This window comes from Ranitomeya imitator, chromosome 1 (genome assembly GCF_032444005.1).
Source record: "Ranitomeya imitator isolate aRanImi1 chromosome 1, aRanImi1.pri, whole genome shotgun sequence".
NCBI lineage: Eukaryota > Metazoa > Chordata > Amphibia > Anura > Dendrobatidae > Ranitomeya > Ranitomeya imitator.
In genome coordinates this window covers 76,200,563-76,220,222 of record NC_091282.1, presented here as the reverse complement: position 1 = coordinate 76,220,222, position 19,660 = coordinate 76,200,563, and the positions used below count along the sequence as shown (strand labels likewise).

The following is a 19,660-nucleotide window of genomic DNA, read 5'->3' as shown; positions in this document are numbered from 1 at the left end:
CTATCTGGCGTTAGGCAAGGGTGCCCTTTATCTCCTATTCTTTTTATTTGCGTAGTAGAAGCTCTTTTAAAAAGTGTGCAAGTCGATAAGTGTGTGGATGGTGCCTTTGTCCCTGGAGGAATGGGGGGTCCTGTGAAATCATTAAGTTACATGGATGACATTGCTTTTATTTGTGGTTCGCAAGCTGAGCTTAATAGGATAAATCTTCATGTAAGAATTTTTTGTTGTGTGGCTGGAATGGCTGTAAATTGGAGTAAGTGTCAGTTTTGCAACTTTGGAAGGCAGGTGGATGTTAGTGTGGTGGGAGTAGAAAGAAAAGAAGAGATAGAGGTCCTCGGTGTTATCTTTGAAAAGGAACTTAAAGGGAAGAAGAGTCTGAGGATCCTGGAAAATAAAACAGAACAGAAACTGAATTATTGGAAATTAAGGAACTTGTCTCTGAGAGGGAAGGTACTTATCGTGAAGTCAGTGATCCTTCCATTACTGCTATATACTGCTCTGATATTTCCGCCTGCGAGTTTATGGACTAAGAGAGTTACAAGGAAACTGTTTACCTTTTTTTGGGGGTCAAAGATGGAAAAATTAAGGAGAGAAAAAGTGATGCTTTCTGTGGAAATGGGGGGCTGTGGCTTTCCAAATATGGAAAGGTTTTTAAAGATGCACTATTTGTTGAATATTTATAGACTTTCCCAGAGTAAAAGTAAGGCTGCAGACATGTGCAGGTTTTTGGCAGGATGGCTGTTTCAGAAATGGAGCTGGTGTGAGAAGGATTTGAGGAAGCCGGTCGCGTTTGTGGTTCCGTCTTTTTATGTAGTACTTAAGTCCTTCTATGATCAAATTGGTTTAAGCCCCACAGATAGACCTGATAGAAGAGAGATTGTTAAGAGATTAAAGGAGAGAGAATTATTATGTGATGTGCCATCCTGCAATACTGCGCAATCAAGGCAAGTCTGGAAGCTGTTTTTTGTTATAGGAATCAGCAATCGGCAAAAGGACGTAACTTGGATGGCATTACAAGGATGTTTGCCAACACGAGCTTTTTTGAATAGAAGAGGGATACGGGTTCAAGAATTTTGTCCAAGGGAGGGATGTAAGGATCCAGAGACAATTCAGCACATTTTTTGGGACTGTCCTTTTGCAAAAAAAGTTTTTACCCTTTTATCCCGGTTTTTTATTGCTCTTGTTGGGTTCCATTGCTTTGATTTTAGAAGGATATTAACAGGTCAAGATTTCAATCACTTGGAAAGGAGACGGATGAGTTGGATTATTTTTGCCATATATAAGGAAGTTTTGTGGGATTCACGGAACCTGGTTATTTTTAAAAAGGTGTGTCTCTCTCCAATGGACTGTAAGAACATTTTTCTTGCCAGGTTGTTTTATGTTTATCTATTAGATAAGAAAAGACTCGGTGAAACAACAGCAGAAACACTTTGGAAGTACTCACAGTGGAATGATTACTGTAGGTAGGATTTTTGGTGATCGGGATTGTTTTTTTTGTTTATGGGAGATTTTTCCATATGATGATCAGGAAACTTGTTAATTGAACGAGCAGATGATGCATGCGTTAATGAGAGTTCCAATCTGAGGAAAAAGGTTCTCCCAGGGTGAGGCTCATCCATTGCACTCCGGGTGTGCTGACCCCTGCGATTTCCCCAAATGCGGGAAACTCGACTGCATAATTTGTGGTAGTGGGGGACTGCGTTCGCGCTTTCCCCTGATTTCCTATGGTCAAAGACAGAACACAAAAGATGCTCTGCTGAGCCGAAGCGATGCTTTGGAGAAAAGCTCCAAGCAGCGGGCAGACGTGGCCTTTGGCTCCCCCTTGTGGGGGAAGGATGCCACCTTCCCTGTGTCGCTGCTATGCTTTGTTTATTGTTTCTTGGTTGGTTTGAGGTTGTTGCCTTTGCTCGACACTTTGGCCCTTTTTGACCCCCCCACCCCCGGCTGGTGGGGATTGAGCAAGTCGCTTGCATCTCGTTGACTTGGTGACGACATGGCTTGCTCTGCTTGTCTGCAGGTGCAGGCGGGCATGCTCGCGGGAGGGCACCTGCAGCATCCCCATCTCACAGCCTTGGGGCTGGAGCTGGAGCTGTGAGTGGGCCGCTGGTGCGCAGCTATCTGCGGTTTGGTCCTCCTGCCCTTGAGCCTCCTCCAGCGTGCATCCTCTTGAGCGGAGATGAGTGAGTCATGAGAGGGTGCCGGCAGCTGGAGCTCGAGCTGTCTACAGCATGTTCTCAGGCCAGCGCAGCAACGTGACGCGAGGCTGGGGCGGAGCCGAGGCTCCTATATGCAAATGACTCAGGCTGCTGCTGTGCATCTTGGGCGGCTTTTGACTTGAGCTCGGCCTGCCCTGTGGGGGGTCGGAGTGGGCGTCAGCCGCGTCGGGAGCGACCGGCGCCTCCCACTCGAGGAGCCTCCGTGCGGTCTGTGCCGAACGCCACCCCCCACCCCCTCCCTTTCGGGCACGAGACTCCGCGATGTTGGGGAGCTGCGTCGGAGGGGCGCTCGTCGGGCCGGCGGGCCCCAACTCATACTTACCTGGCAGGGGAGATACCATGATCACTAAGGTGGTTCTCCCAGGGTGAGGCTCATCCATTGCACTCCGGGTGTGCTGACCCCTGCGATTTCCCCAAATGCGGGAAACTCGACTGCATAATTTGTGGTAGTGGGGGACTGCGTTCGCGCTTTCCCCTGATTTCCTATGGTCAAAGACAGAACACAAAAGATGCTCTGCTGAGCCGAAGCGATGCTTTGGAGAAAAGCTCCAAGCAGCGGGCAGACGTGGCCTTTGGCTCCCCCTTGTGGGGGAAGGATGCCACCTTCCCTGTGTCGCTGCTATGCTTTGTTTATTGTTTCTTGGTTGGTTTGAGGTTGTTGCCTTTGCTCGACACTTTGGCCCTTTTTGACCCCCCCACCCCCGGCTGGTGGGGATTGAGCAAGTCGCTTGCATCTCGTTGACTTGGTGACGACATGGCTTGCTCTGCTTGTCTGCAGGTGCAGGCGGGCATGCTCGCGGGAGGGCACCTGCAGCATCCCCATCTCACAGCCTTGGGGCTGGAGCTGGAGCTGTGAGTGGGCCGCTGGTGCGCAGCTATCTGCGGTTTGGTCCTCCTGCCCTTGAGCCTCCTCCAGCGTGCATCCTCTTGAGCGGAGATGAGTGAGTCATGAGAGGGTGCCGGCAGCTGGAGCTCGAGCTGTCTACAGCATGTTCTCAGGCCAGCGCAGCAACGTGACGCGAGGCTGGGGCGGAGCCGAGGCTCCTATATGCAAATGACTCAGGCTGCTGCTGTGCATCTTGGGCGGCTTTTGACTTGAGCTCGGCCTGCCCTGTGGGGGGTCGGAGTGGGCGTCAGCCGCGTCGGGAGCGACCGGCGCCTCCCACTCGAGGAGCCTCCGTGCGGTCTGTGCCGAACGCCACCCCCCACCCCCTCCCTTTCGGGCACGAGACTCCGCGATGTTGGGGAGCTGCGTCGGAGGGGCGCTCGTCGGGCCGGCGGGCCCCAACTCATACTTACCTGGCAGGGGAGATACCATGATCACTAAGGTGGTTCTCCCAGGGTGAGGCTCATCCATTGCACTCCGGGTGTGCTGACCCCTGCGATTTCCCCAAATGCGGGAAACTCGACTGCATAATTTGTGGTAGTGGGGGACTGCGTTCGCGCTTTCCCCTGATTTCCTATGGTCAAAGACAGAACACAAAAGATGCTCTGCTGAGCCGAAGCGATGCTTTGGAGAAAAGCTCCAAGCAGCGGGCAGACGTGGCCTTTGGCTCCCCCTTGTGGGGGAAGGATGCCACCTTCCCTGTGTCGCTGCTATGCTTTGTTTATTGTTTCTTGGTTGGTTTGAGGTTGTTGCCTTTGCTCGACACTTTGGCCCTTTTTGACCCCCCCACCCCCGGCTGGTGGGGATTGAGCAAGTCGCTTGCATCTCGTTGACTTGGTGACGACATGGCTTGCTCTGCTTGTCTGCAGGTGCAGGCGGGCATGCTCGCGGGAGGGCACCTGCAGCATCCCCATCTCACAGCCTTGGGGCTGGAGCTGGAGCTGTGAGTGGGCCGCTGGTGCGCAGCTATCTGCGGTTTGGTCCTCCTGCCCTTGAGCCTCCTCCAGCGTGCATCCTCTTGAGCGGAGATGAGTGAGTCATGAGAGGGTGCCGGCAGCTGGAGCTCGAGCTGTCTACAGCATGTTCTCAGGCCAGCGCAGCAACGTGACGCGAGGCTGGGGCGGAGCCGAGGCTCCTATATGCAAATGACTCAGGCTGCTGCTGTGCATCTTGGGCGGCTTTTGACTTGAGCTCGGCCTGCCCTGTGGGGGGTCGGAGTGGGCGTCAGCCGCGTCGGGAGCGACCGGCGCCTCCCACTCGAGGAGCCTCCGTGCGGTCTGTGCCGAACGCCACCCCCCACCCCCTCCCTTTCGGGCACGAGACTCCGCGATGTTGGGGAGCTGCGTCGGAGGGGCGCTCGTCGGGCCGGCGGGCCCCAACTCATACTTACCTGGCAGGGGAGATACCATGATCACTAAGGTGGTTCTCCCAGGGTGAGGCTCATCCATTGCACTCCGGGTGTGCTGACCCCTGCGATTTCCCCAAATGCGGGAAACTCGACTGCATAATTTGTGGTAGTGGGGGACTGCGTTCGCGCTTTCCCCTGATTTCCTATGGTCAAAGACAGAACACAAAAGATGCTCTGCTGAGCCGAAGCGATGCTTTGGAGAAAAGCTCCAAGCAGCGGGCAGACGTGGCCTTTGGCTCCCCCTTGTGGGGGAAGGATGCCACCTTCCCTGTGTCGCTGCTATGCTTTGTTTATTGTTTCTTGGTTGGTTTGAGGTTGTTGCCTTTGCTCGACACTTTGGCCCTTTTTGACCCCCCCACCCCCGGCTGGTGGGGATTGAGCAAGTCGCTTGCATCTCGTTGACTTGGTGACGACATGGCTTGCTCTGCTTGTCTGCAGGTGCAGGCGGGCATGCTCGCGGGAGGGCACCTGCAGCATCCCCATCTCACAGCCTTGGGGCTGGAGCTGGAGCTGTGAGTGGGCCGCTGGTGCGCAGCTATCTGCGGTTTGGTCCTCCTGCCCTTGAGCCTCCTCCAGCGTGCATCCTCTTGAGCGGAGATGAGTGAGTCATGAGAGGGTGCCGGCAGCTGGAGCTCGAGCTGTCTACAGCATGTTCTCAGGCCAGCGCAGCAACGTGACGCGAGGCTGGGGCGGAGCCGAGGCTCCTATATGCAAATGACTCAGGCTGCTGCTGTGCATCTTGGGCGGCTTTTGACTTGAGCTCGGCCTGCCCTGTGGGGGGTCGGAGTGGGCGTCAGCCGCGTCGGGAGCGACCGGCGCCTCCCACTCGAGGAGCCTCCGTGCGGTCTGTGCCGAACGCCACCCCCCACCCCCTCCCTTTCGGGCACGAGACTCCGCGATGTTGGGGAGCTGCGTCGGAGGGGCGCTCGTCGGGCCGGCGGGCCCCAACTCATACTTACCTGGCAGGGGAGATACCATTCTCTCTGGGTGAGTATCGCTTCTCAGCCTTCTGACGGGCAGCAGTGGTGGGAGACTACTTCTGTTTCTTGTTGGTTGGCGGTTGCGATCGGGGTTCCCCTTGTGGGGCCCTGGTGTGCGATAGAGTGGCGACTGTGTTTATCTGCTACGAAAATGGTGGAGAAGGCACGTGGATTAGAGGACTCTGTCCGTCTACAAGTCCTGTCTGGACATGAGGAAGAAATTGGCCTGGACCAAATTTGCATGGATGTCTTGAAGAACATAAGAAGCCTTAAGGTAACAGATGTATTGGCACTGCAGGATTTTCAAAAGCAGGGAATTTATGATATCACGTTTGTTTCCTTGGGTATATGTCAGAAAGTCTACATGGAGCTGGTGCGGATGAAGGAGAAGAAAGAAGTGGAATGCCTGGAGTTTATTGTTGTGGAGCCCCTTTTTCAACAGACTTACAAGTATGTTGTGGTACATATGTATAATCCCAAGGTTCCAGATGATACCGTAACCCATTTTTTGAGAAGATACTGTTATGAAGTCAAATTCCTGGGGAAGATGAAAAATAGGCATAACTATTATAATGGCAAAAGAAGATACTTGGTGAAATTAATTCCTGATGCAACAGCCATTGGGGGGGCTCTGAGCATTCCTGCACAATTTTCAATTGGGGGGGAGAGGGGTTTTTGTTTCTACACTGGACAAATTGAATATTGTAGAAAGTGTCATATGTACGGACATGTGCAGAAAGAATGCCCGGTGCAAGGAATTGTTTGTAAGAATTGTGGGAAGCCCGGCCACATGGTGGATAGTTGCCCTGAGGCAAAGGTGTGTGATTTGTGTGGGTTGGAAGGTCACTTTGCCAGGAAATGTAGATTGTGGACTCAGATTCCTAAGTCCTATGCGGAGGCAACTAGTGGTCACTGGGGAAATAAGAGTGATGGTAAGAGTGGTGAGCATGAAAGCGCTAAGAATGAGAAAAGTGAGTTTGTTGGAAAAGGCAAACCTGAGCATCGTGCTGGTGTGATAGTTTCAAATGCAGCTAAAGAGCAAAGAAGTCAGAAACAAAATGGTGGAAGTAAAGTGAGCCATGCTGGATCTAAGATGGAGGATGGAGGGCGGGGCCAGGAAGGGGGAAAAGATTTTCAGAGCTCTCCTATAGTTGATCTGGGCGAGGCCAAGAATGCAATGGAGACTGTGTCTGAAGGACAGGGCCTTGGTCGTGAATTTGCATATGCTAATGCAGGCGTATGTGTGGACCCTGTAGTGGGGGAGGGAGATGGGGAAGGAATGGAGTTTCAGGAGGAGGAGGAGGAGGAGGATTCAGATCGGACGCTCACTCCTGGGCAGAGGGATGGGGGGACTAGTAGTAGTGATGAAAGTGTTTTTGAGGATGGTGATGATGATGATGATGATGATGGGGAGGATGAGGAAGAGGATGAGGAAATAGCTTCCTCGCTCACTAAAAAGAGTAGAATGGAGGGGTGTTGGTCTGGTGGGCAGGGAGATCCTGTCTCTCCAAGGCCAGGTGTTTCTAACAGGGGCTCGGATCCTGAGTCGCCTGATATATGTAGAAAGGTGGATAGTAGGAATACTCCTTTCTCTGAATCATGATGGAGAATGTATGGTGGAAAATAATTTTTTTTGCCATGATGAGTTTATGTGTTGCTTCCCTGAATGTGCGAGGGATCAGTTCTTCTATCAGGAGAGCAGGTATATTAGATTATATGGAGAGGGTGAATGCTGACATTATATGTCTACAAGAATGTGCAATAAAAGCCTCACCGCATGCAAGTGAATGGAGCAGGGGGCAGTCTTTTTGGTCTCCTTGTACAGACAATAAAAATGAGGGGGTTGGCATACTATTGAAAAATAATAATTTAAAAGTATTACAGTTTAAAATTATCATACCTGGAAGATGTTTGTTTTTGTTATTAGATTTCTTAGGTCACCGGGTAAGGGTTTTTAATATTTATGCCCCTGCGGACAAGAAAGCACGGGTGTCCTTTTTGGAGTCGGTAAAGTGGTTTCTGCCAGGTAGAGATTTTTCTATAATAGCAGGTGATTTTAATTGCATTAGATCTGCAAATGATCGTAAGAGCTCTGCGGAATTCAGGACGGATGTGACTTCCAATATGTTGAATCAAGTGGTGCAGGATTTACGCTACACGGATGTGGGTTTGATGGTTCGGCCGAATGAAAACAAGTTTACATTTGTGGCGGACAGTGGGCGTTGTAGTTCCCGGATCGATTATGTGTTTGTGTCTGAAGGGATCAAAGTTACCAAATGTAATCATGTGACAAACACTTTTTCTGATCATAAGATGGTAATGGTGGATCTGTGTATTGTTGAGTCCCTTGCTTTTGGCAAGGGGCTCTGGAAGCTAAATGTAAGCCTGCTGGAAGAAGAGGAGGTGAGAAGTGGTTTTAAAAACGTGTTTACATTCTGTGTGTCTGAACAGCACCGTTTTAAAAATCTGCTGGAATGGTGGGATTGGGCAAAGGAGAAATTTGCATATTATTTTAAAGGGGTGTGTTTTAAAAGAGCAAAAGCCAAAAGAGATCAAGAGGAAGCAATAATTTCTAAGATGGAAGCGCTTTATAAGTTTAAAAGAGCTGGGATGGAGGTGGATAATGAGATTGCTGATTTGAAGGAGGATTTTAAAAAAACACTAATTGAAAAAGGGAAATCTATTGTCTTTAAAGCAAAAATACAGCACATGGAAGAAGATGAGCAATGTACAAGATATTTTTTTAAGAAATGTTTTAAGCCTAAAGGGGTTTTTAAGTCTGTTTTTACTCCTGCAGGTGAGAAGTCTGGGGAGGAAATGATTAATGGTATTCATTCTTTTTATAAAACCCTTTTTTCGAATGACAGCAGAGCCAGTGATGCAGAAATCAATGATTATTGTAATATTTTGACTGATAATATTCCTGAAGAAAAGGTGTCTTTTCTAAGTGATGGGCTCAAAAAGGATGAAGTGAGGCGTGCTGTGGATGGACTGGCGAAAGGGAAGACACCTGGCTGTGATGGCCTTCCTGTGGAATTTTATGTAGTATTTTGGGACATTTTAGGTGTGGAATTTTATCGGGTGGTGGAATATGTTTTTACTCATGCGGTTCTGTCTGACTCTATGCGTAGAGGGATCGTCACTTTGATACATAAGAAGGGTGATGTGAGAGAAATTAAAAACTGGAGACCAATAACTTTGCTCAATTGTGATTACAAGATTATTTCCAAAATTGTGGCAAGTAGATTGAGTGAAGTAATAATGGACATGGTGGGTGAATACCAAGCATGTGCAGTGCCAGGTAGGAGAATATCGGACAACTTGTTGCTTTTAAGGGACTTAATTTATTACGCTAATTTTAATAAGAACCCCCTTCTTGTACAGTCAGTTGACCTGGAAAAAGCTTTTGATAAAGTTTCACATAGATTTTTGTTTGCTGCACTTAGACACCTTGGGATCCCCACTAAATTATTGAACATTATTAAGTCTTTTTATTGTGGAGTTAGTAGTCAGCTCTTAATTAATGGTCACGTGAGTTCTAGTTTTAATATTCTATCTGGCGTTAGGCAAGGGTGCCCTTTGTCTCCTATTCTTTTTATTTGCGTAGTAGAAGCTCTTTTAAAAAGTGTGCAAGTCGATAAGTGTGTGGATGGTGCCTTTGTCCCTGGAGGAATGGGGGGTCCTGTGAAATCATTAAGTTACATGGATGACATTGCTTTTATTTGTGGTTCGCAAGCTGAGCTTAATAGGATAAATCTTCATGTAAGAATTTTTTGTTGTGTGGCTGGAATGGCTGTAAATTGGAGTAAGTGTCAGTTTTGCAACTTTGGAAGGCAGGTGGATGTTAGTGTGGTGGGAGTAGAAAGAAAAGAAGAGATAGAGGTCCTCGGTGTTATCTTTGAAAAGGAACTTAAAGGGAAGAAGAGTCTGAGGATCCTGGAAAATAAAACAGAACAGAAACTGAATTATTGGAAATTAAGGAACTTGTCTCTGAGAGGGAAGGTACTTATCGTGAAGTCAGTGATCCTTCCATTACTGCTATATACTGCTCTGATATTTCCGCCTGCGAGTTTATGGACTAAGAGAGTTACAAGGAAACTGTTTACCTTTTTTTGGGGGTCAAAGATGGAAAAATTAAGGAGAGAAAAAGTGATGCTTTCTGTGGAAATGGGGGGCTGTGGCTTTCCAAATATGGAAAGGTTTTTAAAGATGCACTATTTGTTGAATATTTATAGACTTTCCCAGAGTAAAAGTAAGGCTGCAGACATGTGCAGGTTTTTGGCAGGATGGCTGTTTCAGAAATGGAGCTGGTGTGAGAAGGATTTGATGAAGCCGGTCGCGTTTGTGGTTCCGTCTTTTTATGTAGTGCTTAAGTCCTTCTATGATCAAATTGGTTTAAGCCCCACAGATAGACCTGATAAAAGAGAGATTGTTAAGAGATTAAAGGAGAGAGAATTTTTATGTGATGTGCCATCCTGCAATACTGCGCAATCAAGGCAAGTCTGGAAGCTGTTTTTTGTTATAGGAATCAGCAATCGGCAAAAGGACGTAACTTGGATGGCATTACAAGGATGTTTGCCAACACGAGCTTTTTTGAATAGAAGAGGGATACGGGTTCAAGAATTTTGTCCAAGGGAGGGATGTAAGGATCCAGAGACAATTCAGCACATTTTTTGGGACTGCCCTTTTGCAAAAAAAGTTTTTACCCTTTTATCCCGGTTTTTTATTGCTCTTGTTGGGTTCCATTGCTTTGATTTTAGAAGGATATTAACAGGTCAAGATTTCAATCACTTGGAAAGGAGACGGATGAGTTGGATTATTTTTGCCATATATAAGGAAGTTTTGTGGGATTCACGGAACCTGGTTATTTTTAAAAAGGTGTGTCTCTCTCCAATGGACTGTAAGAACATTTTTCTTGCCAGGTTGTTTTATGTTTATCTATTAGATAAGAAAAGACTCGGTGAAACAACAGCAGAAACACTTTGGAAGTACTCACAGTGGAATGATTACTGTAGGTAGGATTTTGATTATTTTTTGGTGATCGGGATTGTTTTTTTTGTTTATGGGAGATTTTTCCATATGATGATCAGGAAACTTGTTAACTGAACGAGCAGATGATGCATGCGTTAATGAGAGTTCCAATCTGAGGAAAAAGGTTCTCCCAGGGTGAGGCTCATCCATTGCACTCCGGGTGTGCTGACCCCTGCGATTTCCCCAAATGCGGGAAACTCGACTGCATAATTTGTGGTAGTGGGGGACTGCGTTCGCGCTTTCCCCTGATTTCCTATGGTCAAAGACAGAACACAAAAGATGCTCTGCTGAGCCGAAGCGATGCTTTGGAGAAAAGCTCCAAGCAGCGGGCAGACGTGGCCTTTGGCTCCCCCTTGTGGGGGAAGGATGCCACCTTCCCTGTGTCGCTGCTATGCTTTGTTTATTGTTTCTTGGTTGGTTTGAGGTTGCTGCCTTTGCTCGACACTTTGGCCCTTTTTGACCCCCCCACCCCCGGCTGGTGGGGATTGAGCAAGTCGCTTGCATCTCGTTGACTTGGTGACGACATGGCTTGCTCTGCTTGTCTGCAGGTGCAGGCGGGCATGCTCGCGGGAGGGCACCTGCAGCATCCCCATCTCACAGCCTTGGGGCTGGAGCTGGAGCTGTGAGTGGGCCGCTGGTGCGCAGCTATCTGCGGTTTGCTCCTCCTGCCCTTGAGCCTCCTCCAGCGTGCATCCTCTTGAGCGGAGATGAGTGAGTCATGAGAGGGTGCCGGCAGCTGGAGCTCGAGCTGTCTACAGCATGTTCTCAGGCCAGCGCAGCAACGTGACGCGAGGCTGGGGCGGAGCCGAGGCTCCTATATGCAAATGACTCAGGCTGCTGCTGTGCATCTTGGGCGGCTTTTGACTTGAGCTCGGCCTGCCCTGTGGGGGGTCGGAGTGGGCGTCAGCCGCGTCGGGAGCGACCGGCGCCTCCCACTCGAGGAGCCTCCGTGCGGTCTGTGCCGAACGCCACCCCCCACCCCCTCCCTTTCGGGCACGAGACTCCGCGATGTTGGGGAGCTGCGTCGGAGGGGCGCTCGTCGGGCCGGCGGGCCCCAACTCATACTTACCTGGCAGGGGAGATACCATGATCACTAAGGTGGTTCTCCCAGGGTGAGGCTCATCCATTGCACTCCGGGTGTGCTGACCCCTGCGATTTCCCCAAATGCGGGAAACTCGACTGCATAATTTGTGGTAGTGGGGGACTGCGTTCGCGCTTTCCCCTGATTTCCTATGGTCAAAGACAGAACACAAAAGATGCTCTGCTGAGCCGAAGCGATGCTTTGGAGAAAAGCTCCAAGCAGCGGGCAGACGTGGCCTTTGGCTCCCCCTTGTGGGGGAAGGATGCCACCTTCCCTGTGTCGCTGCTATGCTTTGTTTATTGTTTCTTGGTTGGTTTGAGGTTGTTGCCTTTGCTCGACACTTTGGCCCTTTTTGACCCCCCCACCCCCGGCTGGTGGGGATTGAGCAAGTCGCTTGCATCTCGTTGACTTGGTGACGACATGGCTTGCTCTGCTTGTCTGCAGGTGCAGGCGGGCATGCTCGCGGGAGGGCACCTGCAGCATCCCCATCTCACAGCCTTGGGGCTGGAGCTGGAGCTGTGAGTGGGCCGCTGGTGCGCAGCTATCTGCGGTTTGGTCCTCCTGCCCTTGAGCCTCCTCCAGCGTGCATCCTCTTGAGCGGAGATGAGTGAGTCATGAGAGGGTGCCGGCAGCTGGAGCTCGAGCTGTCTACAGCATGTTCTCAGGCCAGCGCAGCAACGTGACGCGAGGCTGGGGCGGAGCCGAGGCTCCTATATGCAAATGACTCAGGCTGCTGCTGTGCATCTTGGGCGGCTTTTGACTTGAGCTCGGCCTGCCCTGTGGGGGGTCGGAGTGGGCGTCAGCCGCGTCGGGAGCGACCGGCGCCTCCCACTCGAGGAGCCTCCGTGCGGTCTGTGCCGAACGCCACCCCCCACCCCCTCCCTTTCGGGCACGAGACTCCGCGATGTTGGGGAGCTGCGTCGGAGGGGCGCTCGTCGGGCCGGCGGGCCCCAACTCATACTTACCTGGCAGGGGAGATACCATGATCACTAAGGTGGTTCTCCCAGGGTGAGGCTCATCCATTGCACTCCGGGTGTGCTGACCCCTGCGATTTCCCCAAATGCGGGAAACTCGACTGCATAATTTGTGGTAGTGGGGGACTGCGTTCGCGCTTTCCCCTGATTTCCTATGGTCAAAGACAGAACACAAAAGATGCTCTGCTGAGCCGAAGCGATGCTTTGGAGAAAAGCTCCAAGCAGCGGGCAGACGTGGCCTTTGGCTCCCCCTTGTGGGGGAAGGATGCCACCTTCCCTGTGTCGCTGCTATGCTTTGTTTATTGTTTCTTGGTTGGTTTGAGGTTGTTGCCTTTGCTCGACACTTTGGCCCTTTTTGACCCCCCCACCCCCGGCTGGTGGGGATTGAGCAAGTCGCTTGCATCTCGTTGACTTGGTGACGACATGGCTTGCTCTGCTTGTCTGCAGGTGCAGGCGGGCATGCTCGCGGGAGGGCACCTGCAGCATCCCCATCTCACAGCCTTGGGGCTGGAGCTGGAGCTGTGAGTGGGCCGCTGGTGCGCAGCTATCTGCGGTTTGGTCCTCCTGCCCTTGAGCCTCCTCCAGCGTGCATCCTCTTGAGCGGAGATGAGTGAGTCATGAGAGGGTGCCGGCAGCTGGAGCTCGAGCTGTCTACAGCATGTTCTCAGGCCAGCGCAGCAACGTGACGCGAGGCTGGGGCGGAGCCGAGGCTCCTATATGCAAATGACTCAGGCTGCTGCTGTGCATCTTGGGCGGCTTTTGACTTGAGCTCGGCCTGCCCTGTGGGGGGTCGGAGTGGGCGTCAGCCGCGTCGGGAGCGACCGGCGCCTCCCACTCGAGGAGCCTCCGTGCGGTCTGTGCCGAACGCCACCCCCCACCCCCTCCCTTTCGGGCACGAGACTCCGCGATGTTGGGGAGCTGCGTCGGAGGGGCGCTCGTCGGGCCGGCGGGCCCCAACTCATACTTACCTGGCAGGGGAGATACCATGATCACTAAGGTGGTTCTCCCAGGGTGAGGCTCATCCATTGCACTCCGGGTGTGCTGACCCCTGCGATTTCCCCAAATGCGGGAAACTCGACTGCATAATTTGTGGTAGTGGGGGACTGCGTTCGCGCTTTCCCCTGATTTCCTATGGTCAAAGACAGAACACAAAAGATGCTCTGCTGAGCCGAAGCGATGCTTTGGAGAAAAGCTCCAAGCAGCGGGCAGACGTGGCCTTTGGCTCCCCCTTGTGGGGGAAGGATGCCACCTTCCCTGTGTCGCTGCTATGCTTTGTTTATTGTTTCTTGGTTGGTTTGAGGTTGTTGCCTTTGCTCGACACTTTGGCCCTTTTTGACCCCCCCACCCCCGGCTGGTGGGGATTGAGCAAGTCGCTTGCATCTCGTTGACTTGGTGACGACATGGCTTGCTCTGCTTGTCTGCAGGTGCAGGCGGGCATGCTCGCGGGAGGGCACCTGCAGCATCCCCATCTCACAGCCTTGGGGCTGGAGCTGGAGCTGTGAGTGGGCCGCTGGTGCGCAGCTATCTGCGGTTTGGTCCTCCTGCCCTTGAGCCTCCTCCAGCGTGCATCCTCTTGAGCGGAGATGAGTGAGTCATGAGAGGGTGCCGGCAGCTGGAGCTCGAGCTGTCTACAGCATGTTCTCAGGCCAGCGCAGCAACGTGACGCGAGGCTGGGGCGGAGCCGAGGCTCCTATATGCAAATGACTCAGGCTGCTGCTGTGCATCTTGGGCGGCTTTTGACTTGAGCTCGGCCTGCCCTGTGGGGGGTCGGAGTGGGCGTCAGCCGCGTCGGGAGCGACCGGCGCCTCCCACTCGAGGAGCCTCCGTGCGGTCTGTGCCGAACGCCACCCCCCACCCCCTCCCTTTCGGGCACGAGACTCCGCGATGTTGGGGAGCTGCGTCGGAGGGGCGCTCGTCGGGCCGGCGGGCCCCAACTCATACTTACCTGGCAGGGGAGATACCATGATCACTAAGGTGGTTCTCCCAGGGTGAGGCTCATCCATTGCACTCCGGGTGTGCTGACCCCTGCGATTTCCCCAAATGCGGGAAACTCGACTGCATAATTTGTGGTAGTGGGGGACTGCGTTCGCGCTTTCCCCTGATTTCCTATGGTCAAAGACAGAACACAAAAGATGCTCTGCTGAGCCGAAGCGATGCTTTGGAGAAAAGCTCCAAGCAGCGGGCAGACGTGGCCTTTGGCTCCCCCTTGTGGGGGAAGGATGCCACCTTCCCTGTGTCGCTGCTATGCTTTGTTTATTGTTTCTTGGTTGGTTTGAGGTTGTTGCCTTTGCTCGACACTTTGGCCCTTTTTGACCCCCCCACCCCCGGCTGGTGGGGATTGAGCAAGTCGCTTGCATCTCGTTGACTTGGTGACGACATGGCTTGCTCTGCTTGTCTGCAGGTGCAGGCGGGCATGCTCGCGGGAGGGCACCTGCAGCATCCCCATCTCACAGCCTTGGGGCTGGAGCTGGAGCTGTGAGTGGGCCGCTGGTGCGCAGCTATCTGCGGTTTGGTCCTCCTGCCCTTGAGCCTCCTCCAGCGTGCATCCTCTTGAGCGGAGATGAGTGAGTCATGAGAGGGTGCCGGCAGCTGGAGCTCGAGCTGTCTACAGCATGTTCTCAGGCCAGCGCAGCAACGTGACGCGAGGCTGGGGCGGAGCCGAGGCTCCTATATGCAAATGACTCAGGCTGCTGCTGTGCATCTTGGGCGGCTTTTGACTTGAGCTCGGCCTGCCCTGTGGGGGGTCGGAGTGGGCGTCAGCCGCGTCGGGAGCGACCGGCGCCTCCCACTCGAGGAGCCTCCGTGCGGTCTGTGCCGAACGCCACCCCCCACCCCCTCCCTTTCGGGCACGAGACTCCGCGATGTTGGGGAGCTGCGTCGGAGGGGCGCTCGTCGGGCCGGCGGGCCCCAACTCATACTTACCTGGCAGGGGAGATACCATGATCACTAAGGTGGTTCTCCCAGGGTGAGGCTCATCCATTGCACTCCGGGTGTGCTGACCCCTGCGATTTCCCCAAATGCGGGAAACTCGACTGCATAATTTGTGGTAGTGGGGGACTGCGTTCGCGCTTTCCCCTGATTTCCTATGGTCAAAGACAGAACACAAAAGATGCTCTGCTGAGCCGAAGCGATGCTTTGGAGAAAAGCTCCAAGCAGCGGGCAGACGTGGCCTTTGGCTCCCCCTTGTGGGGGAAGGATGCCACCTTCCCTGTGTCGCTGCTATGCTTTGTTTATTGTTTCTTGGTTGGTTTGAGGTTGTTGCCTTTGCTCGACACTTTGGCCCTTTTTGACCCCCCCACCCCCGGCTGGTGGGGATTGAGCAAGTCGCTTGCATCTCGTTGACTTGGTGACGACATGGCTTGCTCTGCTTGTCTGCAGGTGCAGGCGGGCATGCTCGCGGGAGGGCACCTGCAGCATCCCCATCTCACAGCCTTGGGGCTGGAGCTGGAGCTGTGAGTGGGCCGCTGGTGCGCAGCTATCTGCGGTTTGGTCCTCCTGCCCTTGAGCCTCCTCCAGCGTGCATCCTCTTGAGCGGAGATGAGTGAGTCATGAGAGGGTGCCGGCAGCTGGAGCTCGAGCTGTCTACAGCATGTTCTCAGGCCAGCGCAGCAACGTGACGCGAGGCTGGGGCGGAGCCGAGGCTCCTATATGCAAATGACTCAGGCTGCTGCTGTGCATCTTGGGCGGCTTTTGACTTGAGCTCGGCCTGCCCTGTGGGGGGTCGGAGTGGGCGTCAGCCGCGTCGGGAGCGACCGGCGCCTCCCACTCGAGGAGCCTCCGTGCGGTCTGTGCCGAACGCCACCCCCCACCCCCTCCCTTTCGGGCACGAGACTCCGCGATGTTGGGGAGCTGCGTCGGAGGGGCGCTCGTCGGGCCGGCGGGCCCCAACTCATACTTACCTGGCAGGGGAGATACCATTCTCTCTGGGTGAGTATCGCTTCTCAGCCTTCTGACGGGCAGCAGTGGTGGGAGACTACTTCTGTTTCTTGTTGGTTGGCGGTTGCGATCGGGGTTCCCCTTGTGGGGCCCTGGTGTGCGATAGAGTGGCGACTGTGTTTATCTGCTACGAAAATGGTGGAGAAGGCACGTGGATTAGAGGACTCTGTCCGTCTACAAGTCCTGTCTGGACATGAGGAAGAAATTGGCCTGGACCAAATTTGCATGGATGTCTTGAAGAACATAAGAAGCCTTAAGGTAACAGATGTATTGGCACTGCAGGATTTTCAAAAGCAGGGAATTTATGATATCACGTTTGTTTCCTTGGGTATATGTCAGAAAGTCTACATGGAGCTGGTGCGGATGAAGGAGAAGAAAGAAGTGGAATGCCTGGAGTTTATTGTTGTGGAGCCCCTTTTTCAACAGACTTACAAGTATGTTGTGGTACATATGTATAATCCCAAGGTTCCAGATGATACCGTAACCCATTTTTTGAGAAGATACTGTTATGAAGTCAAATTCCTGGGGAAGATGAAAAATAGGCATAACTATTATAATGGCAAAAGAAGATACTTGGTGAAATTAATTCCTGATGCAACAGCCATTGGGGGGGCTCTGAGCATTCCTGCACAATTTTCAATTGGGGGGGAGAGGGGTTTTTGTTTCTACACTGGACAAATTGAATATTGTAGAAAGTGTCATATGTACGGACATGTGCAGAAAGAATGCCCGGTGCAAGGAATTGTTTGTAAGAATTGTGGGAAGCCCGGCCACATGGTGGATAGTTGCCCTGAGGCAAAGGTGTGTGATTTGTGTGGGTTGGAAGGTCACTTTGCCAGGAAATGTAGATTGTGGACTCAGATTCCTAAGTCCTATGCGGAGGCAACTAGTGGTCACTGGGGAAATAAGAGTGATGGTAAGAGTGGTGAGCATGAAAGCGCTAAGAATGAGAAAAGTGAGTTTGGTGGAAAAGGCAAACCTGAGCATCGTGCTGGTGTGATAGTTTCAAATGCAGCTAAAGAGCAAAGAAGTCAGAAACAAAATGGTGGAAGTAAAGTGAGCCATGCTGGATCTAAGATGGAGGATGGAGGGCGGGGCCAGGAAGGGGGAAAAGATTTTCAGAGCTCTCCTATAGTTGATCTGGGCGAGGCCAAGAATGCAATGGAGACTGTGTCTGAAGGACAGGGCCTTGGTGGTGAATTTGCATATGCTAATGCAGGCGTATGTGTGGACCCTGTAGTGGGGGAGGGAGATGGGGAAGGAATGGAGTTTCAGGAGGAGGAGGATTCAGATCGGACGCTCACTCCTGGGCAGAGGGATGGGGGGACTAGTAGTAGTGATGAAAGTGTTTTTGAGGATGGTGATGATGATGATGATGATGATGGGGAGGATGAGGAAGAGGATGAGGAAATAGCTTCCTCGCTCACTAAAAAGAGTAGAATGGAGGGGTGTTGGTCTGGTGGGCAGGGAGATCCTGTCTCTCCAAGGCCAGGTGTTTCTAACAGGGGCTCGGATCCTGAGTCGCCTGATATATGTAGAAAGGTGGATAGTAGGAATACTCCTTTCTCTGAATCATGATGGAGAATGTATGGTGGAAAATAATTTTTTTTGCCATGATGAGTTTATGTGTTGCTTCCCTGAATGTGCGAGGGATCAGTTCTTCTATCAGGAGAGCAGGTATATTAGATTATATGGAGAGGGTGAATGCTGACATTATATGTCTACAAGAATGTGCAATAAAAGCCTCACCGCATGCAAGTGAATGGAGCAGGGGGCAGTCTTTTTGGTCTCCTTGTACAGACAATAAAAATGAGGGGGTTGGCATACTATTGAAAAATAATAATTTAAAAGTATTACAGTTTAAAATTATCATACCTGGAAGATGTTTGTTTTTGTTATTAGATTTCTTAGGTCACCGGGTAAGGGTTTTTAATATTTATGCCCCTGCGGACAAGAAAGCACGGGTGTCCTTTTTGGAGTCGGTAAAGTGGTTTCTGCCAGGTAGAGATTTTTCTATAATAGCAGGTGATTTTAATTGCATTAGATCTGCAAATGATCGTAAGAGCTCTGCGGAATTCAGGACGGATGTGACTTCCAATATGTTGAATCAAGTGGTGCAGGATTTACGCTACACGGATGTGGGTTTGATGGTTCGGCCGAATGAAAACAAGTTTACATTTGTGGCGGACAGTGGGCGTTGTAGTTCCCGGATCGATTATGTGTTTGTGTCTGAAGGGATCAAAGTTACCAAATGTAATCATGTGACAAATACTTTTTCTGATCATAAGATGGTAATGGTGGATCTGTGTATTGTTGAGTCCCTTGCTTTTGGCAAGGGGCTCTGGAAGCTAAATGTAAGCCTGCTGGAAGAAGAGGAGGTGAGAAGTGGTTTTAAAAACGTGTTTACATTCTGTGTGTCTGAACAGCACCGTTTTAAAAATCTGCTGGAATGGTGGGATTGGGCAAAGGAGAAATTTGCATATTATTTTAAAGGGGTGTGTTTTAAAAGGGCAAAAGCTAAAAGAGATCAAGAGGAAGCAATAATTTCTAAGATGGAAGCGCTTTATAAGTTTAAAAGAGCTGGGATGGAGGTGGATAATGAGATTGCTGATTTGAAGGAGGATTTTAAAAAAACACTAATTGAAAAAGGGAAATCTATTGTCTTTAAAGCAAAAATACAGCACATGGAAGAAGATGAGCAATGTACAAGATATTTTTTTAAGAAATGTTTTAAGCCTAAAGGGGTTTTTAAGTCTGTTTTTACTCCTGCAGGTGAGAAGTCTGGGGAGGAAATGATTAATGGTATTCATTCTTTTTATAAAACCCTTTTTTCGAATGACAGCAGAGCCAGTGATGCAGAAATCAATGATTATTGTAATATTTTGACTGATAATATTCCTGAAGAAAAGGTGTCTTTTCTAAGTGATGGGCTCAAAAAGGATGAAGTGAGGCGTGCTGTGGATGGACTGGCGAAAGGGAAGACACCTGGCTGTGATGGCCTTCCTGTGGAATTTTATGTAGTATTTTGGGACATTTTAGGTGTGGAATTTTATCGGGTGGTGGAATATGTTTTTACTCATGCGGTTCTGTCTGACTCTATGCGTAGAGGGATCGTCACTTTGATACATAAGAAGGGTGATGTGAGAGA

General features: G+C 51.3%; 8 non-coding genes and 2 pseudogenes across 8 annotated transcripts; all 10 read left to right on the top strand.

The window, feature by feature from the left end:
• Window positions 1-1,537: 1,537 nt before the first annotated feature.
• Window positions 1,538-1,717, top strand: LOC138660421 (U1 spliceosomal RNA; annotated as a pseudogene).
• An 813-nt stretch (window positions 1,718-2,530) lies between these two features.
• Window positions 2,531-2,694, top strand: LOC138660256 (U1 spliceosomal RNA). Its single transcript, XR_011317723.1, has one exon. It is a non-coding gene; the product is annotated as a U1 spliceosomal RNA (small nuclear RNA).
• Window positions 2,695-3,507: 813 nt separating this feature from the next.
• Window positions 3,508-3,671, top strand: LOC138660255 (U1 spliceosomal RNA). The gene has a single exon (XR_011317722.1). It is a non-coding gene; the product is annotated as a U1 spliceosomal RNA (small nuclear RNA).
• Window positions 3,672-4,484: 813 nt separating this feature from the next.
• On the top strand, window positions 4,485-4,648 carry LOC138660254 (U1 spliceosomal RNA). The gene has a single exon (XR_011317721.1). It is a non-coding gene; the product is annotated as a U1 spliceosomal RNA (small nuclear RNA).
• Window positions 4,649-10,589: 5,941 nt separating this feature from the next.
• On the top strand, window positions 10,590-10,769 carry LOC138660399 (U1 spliceosomal RNA; annotated as a pseudogene).
• Window positions 10,770-11,582: 813 nt separating this feature from the next.
• LOC138660252 (U1 spliceosomal RNA) lies at window positions 11,583-11,746 on the top strand. The gene has a single exon (XR_011317720.1). It is a non-coding gene; the product is annotated as a U1 spliceosomal RNA (small nuclear RNA).
• Window positions 11,747-12,559: 813 nt separating this feature from the next.
• On the top strand, window positions 12,560-12,723 carry LOC138660251 (U1 spliceosomal RNA). The gene has a single exon (XR_011317719.1). It is a non-coding gene; the product is annotated as a U1 spliceosomal RNA (small nuclear RNA).
• An 813-nt stretch (window positions 12,724-13,536) lies between these two features.
• Window positions 13,537-13,700, top strand: LOC138660250 (U1 spliceosomal RNA). The gene has a single exon (XR_011317718.1). It is a non-coding gene; the product is annotated as a U1 spliceosomal RNA (small nuclear RNA).
• Window positions 13,701-14,513: 813 nt separating this feature from the next.
• Window positions 14,514-14,677, top strand: LOC138660248 (U1 spliceosomal RNA). The gene has a single exon (XR_011317717.1). It is a non-coding gene; the product is annotated as a U1 spliceosomal RNA (small nuclear RNA).
• Window positions 14,678-15,490: 813 nt separating this feature from the next.
• LOC138660247 (U1 spliceosomal RNA) lies at window positions 15,491-15,654 on the top strand. The gene has a single exon (XR_011317716.1). It is a non-coding gene; the product is annotated as a U1 spliceosomal RNA (small nuclear RNA).
• The last annotated feature ends 4,006 nt before the right edge of the window (window positions 15,655-19,660 follow it).